The 19998-nt window shown below is 39.4% G+C and overlaps 1 protein-coding gene across 1 annotated transcript in view; it reads right to left on the reverse strand.

The window, feature by feature from the left end:
- Window positions 1–19597, reverse strand: part of CLDN16 (claudin 16) — a 75930-nt gene extending 56333 nt beyond the window's left edge. Inside the window, exons 1-3 of the mRNA XM_081071577.1 lie at window positions 19032–19597; window positions 15478–15538; window positions 8934–9036 (exon numbers count right to left, since the gene is read on the reverse strand). The gene's annotated coding sequence lies outside the window, so the exon portion shown is untranslated. The remainder of the gene's footprint in view (window positions 1–8933; window positions 9037–15477; window positions 15539–19031) is intronic.
- Between the last annotated feature and the right edge of the window lie 401 nt (window positions 19598–19998).

The raw sequence follows: 19998 nt of genomic DNA on the forward strand, positions 1-19998 counted from the left end.
CAGATGGGTAGGCTCACAGGTCATCTAGGACAAACTAAAGAGTCATAAAATTTTATGGATAGGAAACTCAGTAAACTGCAAATTTGTTAGCCCCTTCCTATATTTTGTTTTAGTCAGAATGCGTAACCAGAAGTCCATGGGCTAAAGCATTGGCCTCAAGCTAAATGGCCATCAATGGACAAACTTGAAACAGAATTCCCAAGAGTTCTTTCATAGCATTATGCTGCTTACACTAAAGAGAAATAGAGCCAGGACTTTAAAAAAAATAAATAAGAGTTAACACAACCAAAGGAATGGACCCAGGGAAAACACCAGATTTGTTTACAATAGCGATGAGATGAGAATATGTTTAAATGACTCCAGGATTGCCAAATAGGATGTTTTCAAAACTGATAGGAAGCAACTCAAATTTCTTAAGTGTACTGAGAGAAAATGTAACTAAGGATAAATTAAATTCCTGAATTGCAGCAAGTGTGTGATCTGGGAGGAGGGTAAAATAAATTCCCTACATTAAGATATATTCCAGAAGAAACAAAGAAATTACGAAAGACTAGTAGTAGTCGTACTTATCTAGTGGTACCCATACAAGCCAAACTCCTGCCTGCCTACTTGCCCTCAAAGCAGTGGCCAGCCGCTCATTTCCCTGGTTGCCATCAGAGGTGGTGAGACAATAAGAACCGGGAACGTACAATGCAGTTTAACACAGATAACACAGCAGCAGTGTGTGTGGCAGGGTGTCTCCAGTCATATTGCTTTACCCCCTAAACCCACAAATTCCAGGGTCAAATACTAGTATTAGGTCAACTCTTCCACTGTCCCAGAATGCTGCCTATTTTTCCTACACATTTTTTTTTTTTCTGAGTAAAAGCTCAGGCTTCCTATTTTCTCTACTTATATTTCTGAGTACAGGCATACCTCACTTTAGTGTCTTTTCTTTATTGAGCTTCACAGATGTTGTTTTTTGTACTAACTAAAGGCAAAAACCTCCACCATCTAAAAGATTACAACTTGCCTTATTGCGATACTTCATTATGGTCACCTGGAAAGGAACCTGCAAAATTTTTGATGTGTGTCTGTGAATAGGATTATATCCACTTAATCAACCAATCTGGAAAGCTCAGTGACCTGACTCTCCTCTATTAGTATCTGATCAGTCCCCAAATCCCAACTAAATTCCTAGCATGGTCAAACAGGCCTTTCGTAGCTTGGCCTCAGCCAACCTTAACAACCTTCTCTCTAGACATTTATCCTTTTATATCCTATACTTCAGCTACACTCTGAAATCTTTAGGTACTTTTTTACATTTTCATATTTTTGCTTATTATTCATTACTTGAGGAACAAGGGATAACTTAGACATTTAATTTGAATGTTTTACCAGAATAAAAATTTGGTTAAAATTAGGTATTCATATACAATTTTAATATATTATATAATTTTAATATGTGTTCATATACAGAGAATATTAATATATAATAAAGTATGCAGAATATATAATTGTAAATGCTATATACATAACATACACACTATTATTCCACTATATTTATATGAAAATTTAGAGTTAGCAATTTGTATGCATATTAACCCCATCAAATGCTAACAACTGTTTAATTAATATTTAACAGTGATTTATTTGTAACTCTTTTAATAGCATTAGTGAATATAATTAAGATAATTAATTATATAAAAATATAGTCCCTGAGAGGTGAATGCTAAAAAATCCATTCATGGATTTTTTTTGGAATATTAAGTAGTTACTCAGAGATGTTTGGTTAATATAGCAATTTCTTAGGAGACATGTGTTTAGTTATAAAAATTAGCCAATGCTGTACTTTATAACCTTAGAATTATGGCTATTCCTTATTATGTGCTTTCACTGTCTTTTGCTTATAACTCGAGTATAACATTTACTTTCTTTTGCCTTTTAAAAGAACTATCCAAATGATTCTCCATTAAGACCACCAGCGTCTAACATAGATCAATGGAACAGAATAGAGAGTCCAGACGTAAATCCATGCCTATATGCCCATCGAATCTACGACAATGGAAGCAAGAATGTACGATGGGGTAAAGACAGTCTGTTCAATAAGTGGTGTTGGGAAACCTGGACAGACACATGCAAGAAAATGAAGCTGGACCACCTCCTTACACCATATACAAAAACAAATTCAAAATGGCTTAAAGACTTAAATGTAAGATCTGAAACCATAAAATATCTAGAAGAAAATATAGGAAGAAACTTCATGGACATTACCCGGAGTAAGATTTTCACTGATATATCCCCTCGCGCGAGGGAAGTAAGAGAAAAAATAAACATGTGGGATTACATCAAACTAAAAAGTTTTTTCACAGCAAAGGAAACCATCAATAAAACAAAAAGGGATCCTACTGTATGGGAAAAGATATTTGCCAATGATATATCTGATAAGGGATTAATATCACAAATCTATAAAAAACTTACTCAACTCAACTCCAAAAAAACAAACAACCCAATTAAAAAATGGGCAGAGGACTTGAGGAGACATTTTTCTAAAAAGGACATACAGAAGGCAAGAAGACATATGAAGAAATGCTCAACCTCACTAACCATCAGAGAAATGCAAATAAAAACCACAATGAGATACCACCTCACTCCAGTCAAAATGGCTATCATCAATAAATCAACAAACAACAAATGCTGGCGTGGATGTGGAGAAAAGGGAACGCTAGTGCACTGTTGGTGGGATTGCAGATTGGTGCAGCCTCTATGGAAAACGGTATGGAGGTATCTCAGAAATCTGAAAATGGAACTACCCTATGATCCAGTAATTCCACTCCTAGGCATCTATCCAGAGAAATCCAAAACTCCAATTCAAAAATCTGTATGCACTCCTATGTTTATTGCAGCACTTTACACAATAGCCAAGATATGGAAACAACCGAAATGCCCATCGGTAGATGACTGGATTAAGAAGCTGTGGTACATTTATACAATGGAGTATTACGCAGCCATAAAGAAGAAAGAAATCTTATCATTTGCAGCAACATGGATGGATCTAGAGAACATTATGTTAAGGGAAATAAGTCAGAAAGAGAAAGACAAGTACCATATGATCTCACTTATATATGGAATCTAAAGAAAAGACTATGTGAATGAACTAATCAGAAACAGTTTTGGGGACACAAAGAAAAAACCGAGAGTTGTTAGATGGGTGTGGGGGGGGGAGGTTGGGGATAAGAGGAAAGGTGAAGGGATTTGGAAGGGGCTGGTAACCACAAGCTGGCCTCAGGGTTTTTTTGAAAATTAATTTGGGGAAGGTATTCAATAATGTTGTAAAGATTTTGTTGGGTATCCGATGGACATGCGTCCTATTTGGGAGACCACCTCAGGGATACTGTGGACACCTGATCATGGCATTGTACACCAGAAGCTAAACATTAATGAATGCCAACTATAATTTTATATATATAATGTGATGGTTCAGTGTGAGGTCAGAGGGATAGTGGATGGGGGGAGGGGGGTTCACAGTGTGAGGGATATAAATGATGAACGTCTAAGTATTACCTTGTCTTGTACACCTGAAACTAATAAAATAAAAAAAAATTAAATTTTGGTACAAGAAAAATAAAAAATAAAAATAAAAAGACCACCAGCGTCTAGACAGTAAGCATATATTTATTTATTTGTTTATTCTATTTTTATTCTATTTTTTTAATTAAAGTTTATCGGGATGGCAATTGTTAGTAAAGTTACATAGATTTCAGGTGTACAATTCTGTAATACATCATCTGTATATCACATGGTATGTTCACCACCTAGAATCAGTTCTCCTTCCATCACCATATATTTGTAAATTTACTTGATCTGTGGGAATACAATCATTGTTTAATGAATTCACAAGACAACGTTAGGACATTTTAACCCTTAAACCAATTTTACTGCCTACCTATCTCTCAAAGTTACCCCAACAGGCTATCTCCATGGATACTGAAGTTTAAACTTTTTCCTTTATTTTCTGGTTTATTACAGTAACCTATTAAATGACCTCTTTGTAGCTGGACTTGCCTTTCCTATGATCTCTCCTCTACAGATCGATCTTTATAATAAAAATATGATCTGAGCACTTCCTGCTTGTCCCTACTTTATTAGTCAGGATTGGGAGAGCAAATCTGTGTCACACAAAAATGGGAGAATTGAGAAGAGTTAAATGAAGGGACTGTTTTCAAAGTCATGAGCAAGATTCAGGAAATGGAAAGACCCCAGCACTCTCAACAGGAGAAAGTCACTACCACAAGGCATCCTAAAGGGACAGGGGAGAGAGCCTTTAGAAAACTTTTGCTACAGAGAATGACAGCCATGGGACTATGGTCCTCAGTAGGCAATGCAACCATTGCCACATCCAATTGACTTAGATCTGGTCACCAGGAAGCGGAGTATAAGACAGGTAGTTGTGTGCAAGTGATTTATGAAGGAGTACTCAACTAAATCTGTAAGGGAGTAAGGAGCATGAGAAAAGACAAAGGACAGAGTTAGGCAAAAATGTGATTTCAGGAGAGGTTTAGGCTCAATCTAATCCCATAAAATGTTCTAGAATGTAAACAGTAAGAGGTTTTCCTGCCCAGGAAAAGGAGGGCTGCGGTATTATATCTGTACATTAGTCAGTCACTGGTTTTCCACTGGCTCCTGGAGGAGGGGACAGTTTAACTTCTCAGAAATCTCTGGGAATGGCAGCTTCAATCAGCATAGGATATTCTTCAAGAGAATTATAGCAGTTTGAGCAGTTATCAGCCAAGACCTGTGGCCACCAGGGGAGGAGTGCACCCGTCCAGCCAAAAGGATTTGGAGAGGTCCCCATAGCTACTGCCACAATCTACCACTTGAATTTCTCAGATCCATTTGCTTCTCACAATGAGCAACTCCCATCTGTTCTCAGCTTCTTCAGAATTTGGGTTGGTCTCAATTTCTGAGAAAACGTGTATGAAGAGCATTAGCAGGGTAAATTAAAGCCTTCTTTGCTACGACCAGTTTCAAATTTGTAAGTGATATTCATCATCTCCTTCTCCTACCCTTCTAAATTCCTTTTATTCTTACCTAGAACTTCCGGTGGCCTCAGTCACTTATTTGGTGAGATGACTCAGACTCTCACTCCTAAGAAACTTGATACGCCAGTTACCATACTCCAGGCAATGGTCACTGTACTTGTTCATTTATAATTAAAGTCAGGCATGAAAAGTACCAAGAGATACTCTGCGGTTCACTAGAGTACCAAACATATTCCTCCATGCCCTCCTTAAGCTATCTTACCTCCTTAGGGTAATCAGGTTAAAATACCCCAGTGTATACAGTTGTGCCACTATGCTACTTCCTTTCTTTGCTTGATGAAGAACTCGAAGTGTTCAGGTATCAGCAATGGCTTAACTTTAGTGGGACTCTTGCTGTGTCTCTGAGTGTCATCCCTCCTCTGGGAAATAGGGTCTCCAGAAACATAGGGTCTAAAGTTGAGGAGACAGGGAACACTAATTCTCCCAGTGGTGGACCAGGGCCACTACTTCCTCCATCTGTTGATTCCTGAACTCATGTCTTCTACCTGTTTGGGACACAATACCAGAAAATGGCCATTGGTTTAAGAGAAATGGACTACCTTCTGAAGGCTACCGTCCCCATCTCCAAGCTGATACTACAGCTGAGCCCTAAAACAGGCATTTTCAGGCTCTATCTGGTCAGCAGCTTCCAAATGATTGAATATATGGTAGGACCAGAGGAATCTGTTGCTATATTCCTACCGCCATGCCTCTTTTGCCATAAAGGGGTTATCTTGATTTGGGATAATATGTTCCCATCTAATAGGTCACTCTGTGAGTTCTTGCAGGTGATGCTGATTGATACTGCTGCAAAACATACTTGAAAAACATACATGGAATATGTGTCATTACTGCTCAGGACAAATCATTGCTCTTGGCAGTAGGGGAGGAGTCCAGTTTTATCAACTTACCTCCTAGTGTCTGATTGGTTTACTTAAAGGATGGTGTCATATAAAAGGCTCAGCATTAACATTTGTTTGTGGGGAGGTTGGACATTTAGCTGTGGCATTAGCTTGATCAGTTTTGGTGAGAGGGAGTCCATGCTATTGGGTCCATAAATAGTCTCCATCCTTGTACCATGGCTACCCCATTCATGAGTCCACCGAGCAAGTGCAGAGGTTGGCTGATAATCTATTGGACCAGTCTCTTCCATACCTGGTTATTTTATGTTTCTTTGACAGTGAATGTTCTCTGATGGGTGCCAATATTTGATGGTAAATTCTTCTTATTTTGTGTCTATTCCCACATGTCTACCCACATTCTTCTTCTCTGGACCTCCTTTGTCCCTAATCCACCAATTTTGCTCCTTACAGGGCTCCAACCAATGAAAAAAGCCATTTGGCATTGCACACACATTCATGTATATCCTTATTTTGAACCACTTATCTTTCAACAAAATTGAATTCTGAGTAATACTGACCAAAGCCCTGTTTCCTGTCTGGATTTTTCTCATTACTACTGTCTTTCAAGGCTTTCTCTGAGTGGGGCTATCTGGTAACAGCAGCCCATTTTTAGCCCATACTAAAGTACCAAGCTGAACCCCCCATAAAGCAAGCCTGAGTTGTTTTTGTCCCTCTATTAAACTGGTCATAAGGCGTCTCTCATGAGGTTACAGTATGAGTTGTGTGAGTGGTGACTGTTAAGACTGTTCTAGTGACATGGAAGTCTGGGATACTTGTTTGTTCAGCTTACTTATGCCCTTTGGACCTTCTTTAAGGCAACCAAGATGTAACCCTTCCATGTTTGAAGTACACAATTTTTAAAATACATATATCAATAGTCATAGATATATAGGTACACACACTTATTTGGGGTTCATTTGTTCTTTTTCTACTTTCTTAAAGCAGAAAGTAAAGTAAACATGTAAATCTCATTGTTTACCAATTATAACTGGAAGGTGTTAAAAAGGAGATAGCTGCCAAATACTGTAGTCCTTAACCCATTTACTACTCACAAAAATCCTCTGAAACCTTTTGATTTTCATTGCCATGTTTTTACTGAGGAATGGAGTATAGAAATAAAATCGAATCACTATAGCTGTTAAAATACAAAGTCAAGTAGGTTGATGTATGTGGAAACAGTTCTATTCTTGCTTTAAATGGCCTAGGAACCTGAACTTTCGAACTTTCCAGTAATCCCACGTCAATGCCAGGATATATGTCAGACCTTCTGACAACCCTCTCTCTACCCTTTAAAGGACTCACACATCCAGACCACCTTATACCCATTCCCCAGACTATCTGGTATCCATCACCCAGACTGCCTGACAACTTACTGAAAAGCATGCTCGACCAATTCCAGGGCTAAGAATGCTGCTGATTATTTTCAAGAATGAACTTTTTATTATAAGAACTCTTAATTTTTCTTTTCTATTTTTTTTTCTTTTTTGAACATGTCTGAGGTTTTGCCTACCTGTGTTTCCACTTTGTAAACTCTAAGACACTTAAATAAATCTTTATCATTTATTTATAATAAAATAATAATAATAATAATAATAATAATAATAATAATGTAATTCTTCCGTTTTATAAATAATTGCTTCTGGGGCTGCTAACACTTAGACTTGGTGGGTCTGACGGTAACCAGCTCACATAAGCAGCTCTGGTCTCATGGTTACTTGATGTCTCTCATCTAGAAGTTTACTCTCCCTGTGATCCTGACTACAAAGGAGAACTTAGACTACTCTTCCACAAGAGTTAAGGAAGAGTATGTCTGGAATACAGGAGATAATTTGGCACATCTCTTAATATTACCAGGTTAAAAACCATGACCAGCTAAGTTGCTTGCTGAAAGCAAAGGGAATATAGATAGAGCAAGGGAAGAGGTTAGATAACAATTTAGTTTCAGAAGAAATTCATTCTTAGCCTGAATCCATGAGGAGATCTGGAGTCTCAGTTTTTCACAGAGATTGTACAGTCTAGATACAAAGGGTCTGGGCTTTCATACCATTGCATTGGTCAATTACTGGTTATTGGCCACTGATAAAGTGTAGAGCCACATGACTTCCTAGACATCTTCTGGTAAAATGGCCCTCACCAGCCAAGGACTCTCCTTATTACTGCTAAAATGTAAGTTGCCAGCAGCAACCTGCAGCAGCTGCACAATGAGTGCACTATCCTGACAAAGGTAACATAGGGCACCAATGGCATCTGCCAGTCTACTCCCCTCGAGCCCTCTGATTTCCTACAGGTGTTTCTCTTTGATCAAAGCCACAGGGCAAGAGGGACCACAGATACAACTATAAAGATTCACCTCCTGGGCCGCAGAGCAGGGTGGAGATGACTGCAGAATGGATGTAGCGGAAGTATACAGAAAATGTCCAGTGCTCCTACATAAAAGCACTCAAGGCTTTCATATAACGTAAAAGATAAAGCTCAAAATCCTCAGCATGGCAGACTCTTCACAGCCTCTCTTCCTTACCTGCCTTGAGGCTTCATTTTTCATGGCTCCCTATCTGATATAACATATATTCTGGCCCAAATTTCTCCAACTTCCATTTTTGAAATGGTTTTCTTCTTCCCTGATGTTTCCTTCCCTAATCTCATGCGTCCTCCTGACAGCTTACCACAACATCCCCCTATTGTCACACACACACACACAGTTTTATTCTAACAATCACCCTGTACTCTGGTTCTTTATAGGTCAATTTCTCAAATAGATTTTGGATTACTTAAGAAAAGGAGTGGCTTTGTTTTTGCACTGCTTTGGAACAGAGTAGCAATCCGTGAATGAACGGAAAAAATAATTATTCATTCATATTCTTCAAAAGTCAGTTTTAAGTAATATCCTTTTAACGCAACATCTGGCCTTTCCTTCCTGTATCAATTTTTAGGTGCTCCTCCACACTGTTTCCATAACCCTTTACATACCTACCTATCATACGGCATTGCAATGATTTGGACAGGTGCCTGTCACCCCCGCACTGGAATATGAGTCTTTCATCATTGTATTTCCAGAGGCTGGCAAATAACAGGTCCTTTAAAAATATAAAAGATGAGTAAATTATTGAATGAGTGAATAAATGTAATAGATGGTGAAAACACATACAATTTCTAGGAGAGAGAGTATATATTTCTTTTTTCAAAATCAGAGGAAGAATTCCAAATTATAATGGAATTTTAATAAGTATGTTATATTCAGTGGGCTGCATAATAGTTCACAGAATATCATAGGTAGACAGATGATAGATGGGTAAATGGATTATAGAGACATAGGCGATATAGTCGTTTCACTTAATTAGTTTTCAATTTCTCTATAGGAAAATTTCTAATTGATAGTATATGTAATTTTATATATAGTTTTTTGAGTAAAGATACCTTTAGGTTAGAGTGTTTCAAGGTGCTCAACACTGCTCAGTTGTTAATATATTTAGGCCCAAAGATTTCTAAGAATCTGATATTTAGAGTAACACCCTTTAGACAAAATAGATTTAAAAAACCTTGGTCTGAAAGTTTGGGCTCTTCAGAGTTATCAAACCCAAGGTTTATTTCATTCAAAACGCTTCTTGCAGAATTTTATGGAGAAAAGGCCTTTCTTATTCTTTGGGATGATCTCTGAGTGAGCTCCTACATGACACACATGTCAATGCCTGCAGCAGAGAGAGTCTCACTTGTTTATGAACTTTGTTGACTGTGAAGACTTATTTGCGTAAAGTCAGACAGCTTTTGAAAAAAAGTGTAGCCCCTCTAATGGTACTAATGTTCATGTGTTTTTCTAACCACCTGATTAAAGTAAAGCAGGGAGATGAAAAGTTGTTTAACATGCTTTGGGCTAATAATTACTGTCAGTTTAACCCAACTGGAAATATAAGTGTTCTCTGGGCATTTCTCCTTTTCTACTCTTGATCCTTAATAAAGCACTGAATGTAATCACAATTCCCAGGCTCAGGTGGACTATCTCTACCTTTTTGTTTTTTTTAATCTCTTAAGGCATAGTATATCTTACCTTGTAACAAAAATAAAAAACAGGCTCTGCTATCTCTGATTAAACCATCTCTCTTTAGTCTTCCTGTGCCTACTGTTTTATTTGGAAAAAATAAGTGGCAATTCTGTACAGCTTGATATTGTGCTTTTTTAAAAAAAATTATCTTTTCTTCTACCTTAGTTCATAAAGGCAATTTTTAAGAATAGGAAGGGACCACACAGAGAATTTTATCTGTTCTTTTATCTATGTAAAAAAAACAAAAACTTAAATTCAGAGAAATTGCACAGATGAATAGGTATCTATGCTAGAAAGAGAACACCATTTTCCTGATTAATATTCCCTATATCTCCTTCATTTATTCCACACTACTACTTAAAGTGCTATTAATGTCTCCATTCATTGATTCATGTGTTCGTACACGCTCTTAGAATCATAGATAGACCTCAGTATCTGGTGCATATTAAGTATAAGCTATCAATATGTTATTTTTCTTGCAATTAACTAATTTAAATTATTTCATTACATGTAGCCAACTTTTTTGTGAAATCAGAAACATATGAATAATTATCTGTAATGAATTTACATAGAATCTCTCTTTAAAGAAAATCACTGTCCTCCATAATACATTTGCTTATCAACGTAGAATAATAGCCCCACCCAAAGATATTTATGTCTTGATTTCCCAAACCTGGGAGTATTTACATTACATGGCAGAAGGGGAATGAAGGTTGCAGATGGAATTAACGTTGATAACCAACTGACCTTGAGATGTAGAGATAATTTTGGATTATCCCAGTGGGTCCAATGGTATTACAAGGGTCCTTATAAGTGGATGAGGGAAGCAAAAGAGAGAGAACTAAAGAGATGACAAGGAGAAAAAGACAGCCCAAAGTTGTTGACTCTGAAATTGGAGGAAGAGAGCCGAGAGCCAAGGACTGTGGGTGGCGTCTAGAATCTGCAAGGACAAGGAACAGAGCCTCCAGAAAGATACCTAGCTCTACTGACAACCCAATTTTGGCCCAGTGAGACCAATTTTGGTCTTCTAAACTACAGAACTTTAAGATAATAAATTTGATGTTTTAAATTTGGGGTAATTTTTACTGTTTCCACAGAAAACTAATACACTCATTTTTAGAGGGATAGAAACTTTCAAAAGATATAGAACCTGTGTATTTGGCCATATCAATTACAGAACTGTGACCTGAACACTCTAGTATAATGCTGACCACTAGACAAATTTGAGATGATAGGATGTTCTACGTCGACATTGTCCAGTACATAACCATTCACTATATTGATCCCTTGAAATATGGCATCTACAACAGAGGAATTGAATTTTTAGTTTTAACTAACTAAAATTAAAATAGTCAACATGTGAGACTAGAGGCTACCAAATTGGACAGCACAGTGAGTTTCTGGATTATAAGTAAAAGCTTCTCTTCCATATCCTGCCAAGGGATTGAAAGACAATTCTCGTCAAATGATAATGTAGCAAATCAGAAACAAGTCTTTGCATGTTCTAAGTACTGGAGCCATGTGTAGTAAACTATGTCATTAGTAAATATTTAATGAAGTTTGTGGAAAAGTGGCAGCCACCATTAATGTCAAGGAGGTAAAAGAAGACAGTTACGGGGAGCAAATAATATTTAGAAGCCGATTTCCAGCCAGCCTGGTCTCTGCAGCTGTGAGGCCAAGATTATTCAGTCAGCAAAACCCTCTCATGTAGTGGTCCTGAGCCCACATATGTGTGGTATTACAGGTCAGAGTAACAGAAAATCAGTTTCATGTTCACTCCTAACTGTGGGACTTTTGCAATGCTGCGTTCTTTGTCCTATTTCTCATGTTTACTCATTGATTCTGATTCCATCTGGTTTAACCTCTAAATTGTGCAACTTCCACAGAAAAGTAGCCTTTTCTCAGGCAGAGAAAAAAATGGGCTGAAACGGTGGCAGATTGTATCCTGAGAGTTTAGTTTTTCATTTGAAGGTCAAAAGTACACACACATACTCCTTTGGAAAATTAATTTCAATTAGTTTTGATTATTTCTCTATGGGTTATAGGATTTGAATTATTTGCTTATACGCACATACATCCTTCATTTTATGGCATGATAAGGCAGTTTCCCCCATAGCAAAATCTCCCATCTTCACCCTATTCTCCATACTCATTGTTCCATACTGGTTTAGAGCCCTACCGTTTTCCTTCTACACAAGTTATTAGAAGAGATAAGACTTCTTGAGTAGTCAGTATGTGCCAGGCCTTCTTCTAAATGTATTTTATGTAATAAACCTCTCCTTAGCATGGCTCAGTGATGGTAGTAATACTAGTATCCTTATTTTGCAGGTGAAAAAGTGAGGCATCTGAGGATAATTAGTAACTAAAGTTGCCTAATGTTACACAGCTAGCAACCAGCAAAACCACGATTGCAATGTAAGAAATCTGGAGTTACAACTCATTATTAGCCATTTTTGCCACCTTGAGTTCAACAACTTCATTATGACTCATAGCCAGTGAACATTAGAATATGAATCATAATTCACTTGCTAGTATTAGTGTTATGCAGGGTGGTCTGTCTCAGCTCCCACTCCCCACATAAGAACACAGGACATGGTGAGGCCAAAATGGAAGACCCACGGAGCTATAGGTAGGGGAGTCATACCACTATAGTCTCACTGGTGGCTGGATTCACACGACATGCGATCTGCTGTCCGCTTTCCTGCCAACTGACTGACTCCATGCTCCAGGGCAGCCATGGCAGTTATATGAGTGGCCAATTGGCTAACCGGCTATAGCTGACGGCCAATTAGCCACAGCCAATGGCCATCTACTACCCGAGCCAGCACCTTTCCACATGAGGCCAAGAGCCTGGAAACTGCTCTCTGGGGCTCTGTCCCCACAATTATATAATAGTTAATTTAAAATTTAATGGCTAGTTAGCTTACTCCTTCGGGCCAACACTGGCAATGAAATAATACTTTTTCAGTAAAATAGAGGGAGGCCAAGTTTATGTTTCTAGAAGTCTCAGACAGAGGACCTAGAATGGTGAGCATACAGTTAGGACTCAATAAATGTTAAGTATTATATTCTTGAATTGGGAAATATTTATAGCTCGTGAAGCTGAAATGACACAGAATCTTGCAGTCTATCATGTATATGGTAAGTGAGGGGGGAAATGCTGAGCTCTCTGTCCTACAATATTTCAATGGCCCCTTAATTAGGCAGTTAACAGCATATACGTGACTGATCCCATCACACTTTTTCAACCAGTTACTCCCATTTTCCTCTCAATTTGGACCCTCCCAGCCTGGCCTCCATCTCCCACCTAGAATATAACCACATCTTTCTAAATGGAATCACTGTTGCACCCCTCCAGGGTCCTCCTCCATAATCCATTCTCCGTTCTTTCAGAGTAATGTGGTTAAAAACTGTCACGCGGGGTGGCCTGAGGGGTCTCTGGTCCCGCTCCCCACACAAGAACGCAGGACATGGTAAGGCCAAAGAGGAACACCCACAGAGCCATAGATAGGGGGTTCATACCACTATATTCTCGCTGACGGCTGGGTTGGAGAAACAGGAAACAGGAGCCACACTATTCACAACCTGCTGTGCTAACTGCAATCAGCTCTTGCTAGCTCAGCCACCATCTTCTTGCTAGCCCCCATTTTCTGCTAGCGTAGCCACAGCAGTTATGTTAGTGGCCAATGGCTCACTGGTTACAGCTGACAGCCAACTAGCCACAGCTGATTGCCATCCAATCACAGTTGATGGCCATTTACTACCTGAGCCAGCAACTTTCCAAGTGAGGCCGAGAGCCTGGAAACTCCACTCCTGGCTCTGTCCCCACACTCCACCCCTACAGGGTCTCGTCTCACAATCTATGCGACAAGTGTCTTTCGCGAGAGGTCCTGTGCGAGGAGCCTGGAGGTGAATACAACATCCTGGACACAGCCAGGCCCTCTGGACACAGCCAGGGTTTCTCAGGGCACCACCAGTCCTTCTGGGCACAGCTAGACTTCCTGGGCTTCTTAGGGTACCACCAGTCTCCCCAGGCACAGGCAGGGACTCTCAGGTCACTGCCACTCTCTCTGGACCTCTCAGGGCACCGCCAGTGTTTCTCACATTTTCTCGATGGCGGTCGGTCGAGACACAAAAGCAAACATCCACCAGTTCCCAAACATACTACTACTGGTATTCCTACGTGAACACCAGCACCAGAAGCCTATAGGAGCCACAGAAGTCACATAAATTAATGAAGTAAGAATAACAGACGCTGTGGAAAAATAGGAAACCAGAGAGTAGATCTACACCTGCAGAGTCCTTCCACCTCTTTTTTTTATCATAATTCAGATTTTTAGGTGAAATCATACAATTTTTCAAAGTTAAATCTAATTTACTTTTTGGAAATTGCTGGGCAGTTAAAAAATGCTTATACAGGCCAAAATTGAGACACAGCTTACTTGTTTGTCACTGCTCCACATTTTAGTATAAATTCTTCCCCTTGCCAAAAATGTTCTCTCCCTTACATAGCTGGAGTTTAGTTCAAATATTTAGTTCAACATGATGAAATCACAGCCTGCTTGCTACCCTCCGATCTATGGCCATGGGAACCTATCACCAGGTTCTTATACTAGTTATTTATCAAACACTTTCCATGTTCCCGATGCAGGGCTCAGCATTTATAGGCCTTATGCCAGTCAATTTTGATGGCTTCTCATAGCTCTGTGAGTTATATATCGGGGGTGGGAGTGCCAAAAAATGTGTATATATGACTTGTATTCATTGTGGAGACAGAGCCAGGAGTGCAGTTTCCAGACTCTCAGCCTCACATGGAAAGGTTGCTGGCTCAGGTAGTAAATGGCCATCAACTGTGATTGGATGGCAATCAGCTGTGGCTAGTTGGCCGTCAGCTGTAACCAGTGAGCCATTGGCCACTAATATAACTGCTGTGGCTACGCTAGCAAAAATGAGGGCTAGCAGGAAGATGGTGGCTGAGCTAGCAAGAGCGGATTGCAGAGAGGTGGATGCCGCCAGCGAGAATATAGTGGTACGACACCCCCATCTATGGCTCCGTGGATGTTCCCTTTTGGCCTCACCATATCCTGCGTTCTTATGTGGGGAGCAGGACCAGAGACCCTGTGTGACTCCCTGCACGACATTCATCTTTTGTTATTGGTATATATTGAGTATTACAATTTTAATACAGTTTTTTTCTTTCTTTAAATGTGTATATACATTTTTGGCACCCTCTCTATATTCATTTTATTTTACAGATGGGGAAAAAGAGGCATGGAGTGATTAATTAACTTATCTAGCATCATGTCTAATGCAGGGAGAAAGCAGTATCATATCTTCAATTCTGTCTTATCCCAAAGGCCAAGGTATTAAAAATCATGATCTTTATCACATTGCCAATTCTTTTTGTTTTTATGCACCCCGCACCACCACCACCACAAAAGCCGGGCTCTCCTTGAGAGTGAAAACGGTCTTTACTCACCAGTATGTTCCAGTGCCTCAGATCCCTCCTCATACAGACTGGGGACTCTTCCTCCTTCAGTCTGTGGATAGATGAGATGCATCTGTTCAACTCATTCACTTCATTACCCAACACTTACTGAGCACCTACTGTTTGCTCTGGTATGACTCTGATTTGAGGACTTGCTGAGGGCTCAGCTTGTGGGTGTCAATCACCGCTCTGGTGGTTTGCAGAGTCAGGAAGAAGGTGGCACATATGCATACGCTCCAGGTTAGTGCAGTGACTTGCACAAGATCCCTGCCTCAGGAGTCACATCTAGTGAGTTTGGCCACTAGATATAGCCCTTTTACCAGCTATATAACTTAGTGCAAACTACTTTACTTATCTGGGTCTCAGTTTCCTCATCTGCAGTGATTGTTACCTAACTCACTGGCTTGTTTGAGAATTAAGGGAGTTCATACAAATAAAGCCGTTAGACTCTAAATAATCAGTAAGCATTAGTGTTGTGATTAGTTGTATGTCTCCACATGGCTAAGCTATAGTGGCCAGTTGTTCGGTCAAGCACCAGTCTAGATGGTGCTGTAAAGGTGTTTTTTTAGATGTGATTAACATTTAAGTCAGTAGACTTTAAGTAAAGCAGATTACCCTCCATAGTGTGTGGGTGGGCCTTCATCGATCAGTTGAAGGCCTTATGAACAAAGACTAAAGTGTCTGGACAAAAAAAAAAGAAAAAAGAAAGAAAAAGAAAACAAAAGAAATTCTCCTCAAGACTGCAAGACTTGCAACTTAAGATGGCAACATCAACTCTCACCTGAGACAAGTTCTACAAATTTCAGACTTGGCATCTTTCATAATTGCATGAGCCAATTCCTTAAAACAATGTGTCTCTGTCTCTGCCTCTTTGTCTCTGTCTGTCTGTCTGTCTGTCTCTCTCTCTCTCTCTATATATATATATATATACATATATATATATATACACACACACATATATATATATATAGAGAGAGAGACAGAGACAGAGACATTTATTTTAAGGAATATGTGTATATATATATATATATATATATATATATATACACATACATACATATGTATGTGTGTATATATATATGCACATATATATATAGTACATATAGTGTATAGTACATATATATATATATGTACTAGACATGATGTTAGATGATATATACTCATCTAACATCATGTCCAGATCTATCTATCTATCTACCTACCTACCTATCTCCTATTGGTTCTGTTTCCATTGAAAACAGGGACTAACATGGTTAGTGTTACATTAAGAGGACTGATAGTAAAATATCTTAGTAATTTGACCTTGATTCCGATGATCAAATTTGTGGGGTGTTTCTAGCATCTTAATGATTAAAAGGAAGCTTTCCCCAAACAGAACACAAAAGGATAAAGAAAGGGAACAGTTCTTCACCAACTTGTTTCACAGTGGATTTTTATACTTAAAAAGTAGATTTTATGGCTGAAATTCTACTCTTTTCCCCCCTTCCTTTCTAAAGAAATAGATCTGCTAGGTTGGGAGCTGACGGGAGGGTCTAAAAAAGACTTTATGTCTGCCTGATAACAAGGCAGAATCTTCAGAGAACTTTTTAACTGAAGAGCCTCCCTGATATGCTGAGAGGATCTTAGGTAGTATATTCTCCATCCTCCCTCTGCTCTTGGCTCACCCCATCTCAGAAAGGGCCTCTTGGCCTTTAGCCTTCACTGTGGCCAATACACATGACTCAGAGGGGAAAACTGTCCAGGGCCTGGAGAAGGGGCCTACAAATCTCATCTAAAGCCCCCATCACTCTCATTGCTGCCTTTTTGATTTCTGAATACAGAATTGTATCTGCCTTCTAAACATTGCATATCCTGTCACTGTGATTTAACTATGGCATTAAATGGAATTCTAATAGATTCAAGTCAAGAAAAAGAGTGCTTTTGAACATATGTGAGAATCATTTGTAAATGGTGGGGTTAGCAAATTAAATGCATCTGTTCTGCTTGATAAAATAATAATTACCATTTCATGTGCTTGCTACATACCAACTACTATTCTAAGTGATGTACATTCAACTTGCTTAATGATCACAACACTATGAAGTAGAGTTTTACTCCCTTGAAAGAGGAAACATCTAAGGTACAAGTATTCTGCACAAATTTTCCAAGATTATTCTACTAGAAAGTAGTAGAATACTACTGGGGTTCAAAAAGTTTGTGCTTTTAACCACTTACTCCTTACTACCCCCTCAAAAACTCCAAAGAGATTCAAAGGACTGTTTCAAGTAGGTATGATGGGCATGCACTAATGGTTTTTAGTGTTAGTAACCTTCACTTTCTAATACTGAAATTCATGTTAAAATTTCACATCTGTGCTCTGATCCCTCTCTCAAACCCTATATCATATGCCCATGGTTTATTTAAAAAATGTGTACATCTATTCTTCTTTTTGCCACCTGGGAAGCCCTGAAAAGTCAGTGTGAACAGGCATTGTCACTGAGTGAAAAATTCATATCCCAAAGGCTTTCTTACTCTTATCTTCAACCATTTCTGAGAATCTGTCATGCTGGCTCTTAGGACTGTGTCTCTGTCTACATTCTCTTCTCTCACCTCGAGTCTCACTTGTACTTTCATCTCTCTATGTATCTCTTCCACTTTCTCCTGGTTCTCAGGATCATGGCTGAGCCCAAGCACTGGTCACATATGTACACGGGGTAAACCAGTGGGCTATGGTGCTGTTCTCACCTATACTTCCCTCCTCAAAAGAACACTCCCTGACATGATTCTGGATCCTCTGGGTGTAGAATCTTAGTGGGCAGCAGCAGAAATTGAGAAGGGACAGGAAGAAGCAGTAGGGCAGTCACAGAGCGGAACATCTTACCACTTCCTGGAGAGAGAAACACATGATCACGATGTGTAAGCCCTGAAAGCCAATGGTCCTCCATTGATTTGGTTCACACAGGGAACTACTATAGAACAATGCTTAAAGTCTGAGCACCAGGGTCAAAGTGTATAGTTTGGAATCCCAGGGCTGCCAACTACCAAATATGATCCTGGGTAAGTGATTTGATCTCTCTGTGTCTCTGTCACCTTCACATACAGGATGGTGCCTAGAAAACTCTTAGCTCAACACTTTGTGATGACAGTATGTTACCCACAAGGGTCAGCTACTATTACCTTGCGTCCTAAAGCTTTAGACTGGGGTGAGCTTTTAGAAGCTGATTCCTAATTTTTATTGATAAGGAAACTGAGAAAGAGAAAAGAAGTAATTTGTCTGAGGGTACATAGCAGATTTTCCTACTCAATAGGCCAGGACACTTGCCACCTCATAGTCAGCCTTTCTAGGAACTTCTTGGTCCCAGTGCTGCCCCTATTATTCATGCTTCATATATGAAAGACCAGATGTCTGTACGTAAGTTGTTTTTCCTCTTCATGGAGAGGATGGATTTCCTTGATGGATTTACGCTGGGCCATTATCTCACCTATCTGCTCCTAGGAAAACACAGAAAAGTAGACAGGATTAGGGATGCCAGCGATGGGATCACAGCAGAGTAAACAGTACTCACCACAACCTCATAAACACGGTTGTGGGCAATGAAGTCATCAGCCTCACAGAGACCTGGAAAGAAAAAAAACAACAAAAACAAGGGCCCATACTGACCACAGGATTCATCCCTCCAATTCCCCCCAACTGTAGGTTGATAGAAACAGGTCCTAAAGTAGATGAAAAAGGCTTGTGCACAAGTACATTAATTGAACTCAAATCTCATCTTCATTGATCCAATCTGAGCAACTAAGAAAAAAATTTTAATAGTTTTAATTCTGAATTGACTGGAACAAAAAAGATAAGATTATGTCATTCACATGGTAATAGACTAGGCCTACAGCAAATTCTGGGAAACTCCTCTGAGCTAAGTGACCCTGGGGAATACATAAAGCAAATATCATTGATGCCTCTTCACCCACACTCACAGGTTCCCACAGAACATCCATCAGGCCCTAAAAGGAATTGCTGACTGCAGGCCCAGACTCAGGGGACTCACCCTGATGTGGGACTCACTCTGCCCGACAGAGCTGACGTAGGGCCTTCCTGGGGCCTAGGGAGGCTTTCAGGACAGCACCAACTTGTTTCAAACTTGCTTACTCCGAACTAAAGCTCTCCATCCAGCTTGTGTGTTTCTTCATTGCTAGTCCCCAAATTTTTCTGCAGACATTTGTCCTTCGGACGTAGACCTTCAAAAGGTATCTGGAGAGTTGGGTGGAAGTGAGGGGTTTGGGGTTTTTGCTTTGGTTTCCCTTTTTTATAGACTTTTTAAAGGAAAGTTTTAGATGAACAAAGTTGAGCAGCAGATACAGAGATTCCCATATACTCTCTGCCCCCCACATATGCATAGCCACCCTCATTATCAACATCCCCAGAGATGGTAGAGTTTTTTCATTCTTCTCATCCATACTCTGAGAACTTGTTTACTGTTCCCTCCTTGACACAAACTGGCAGCTCCCGTAGTAAATATTGGGGCAGATCTTTTTTTC

The sequence above is a fragment of the Rhinolophus hipposideros genome (genome assembly GCF_964194185.1).
Source record: "Rhinolophus hipposideros genome assembly, chromosome: 2".
Taxonomy (NCBI): Eukaryota; Metazoa; Chordata; class Mammalia; order Chiroptera; family Rhinolophidae; genus Rhinolophus; species Rhinolophus hipposideros.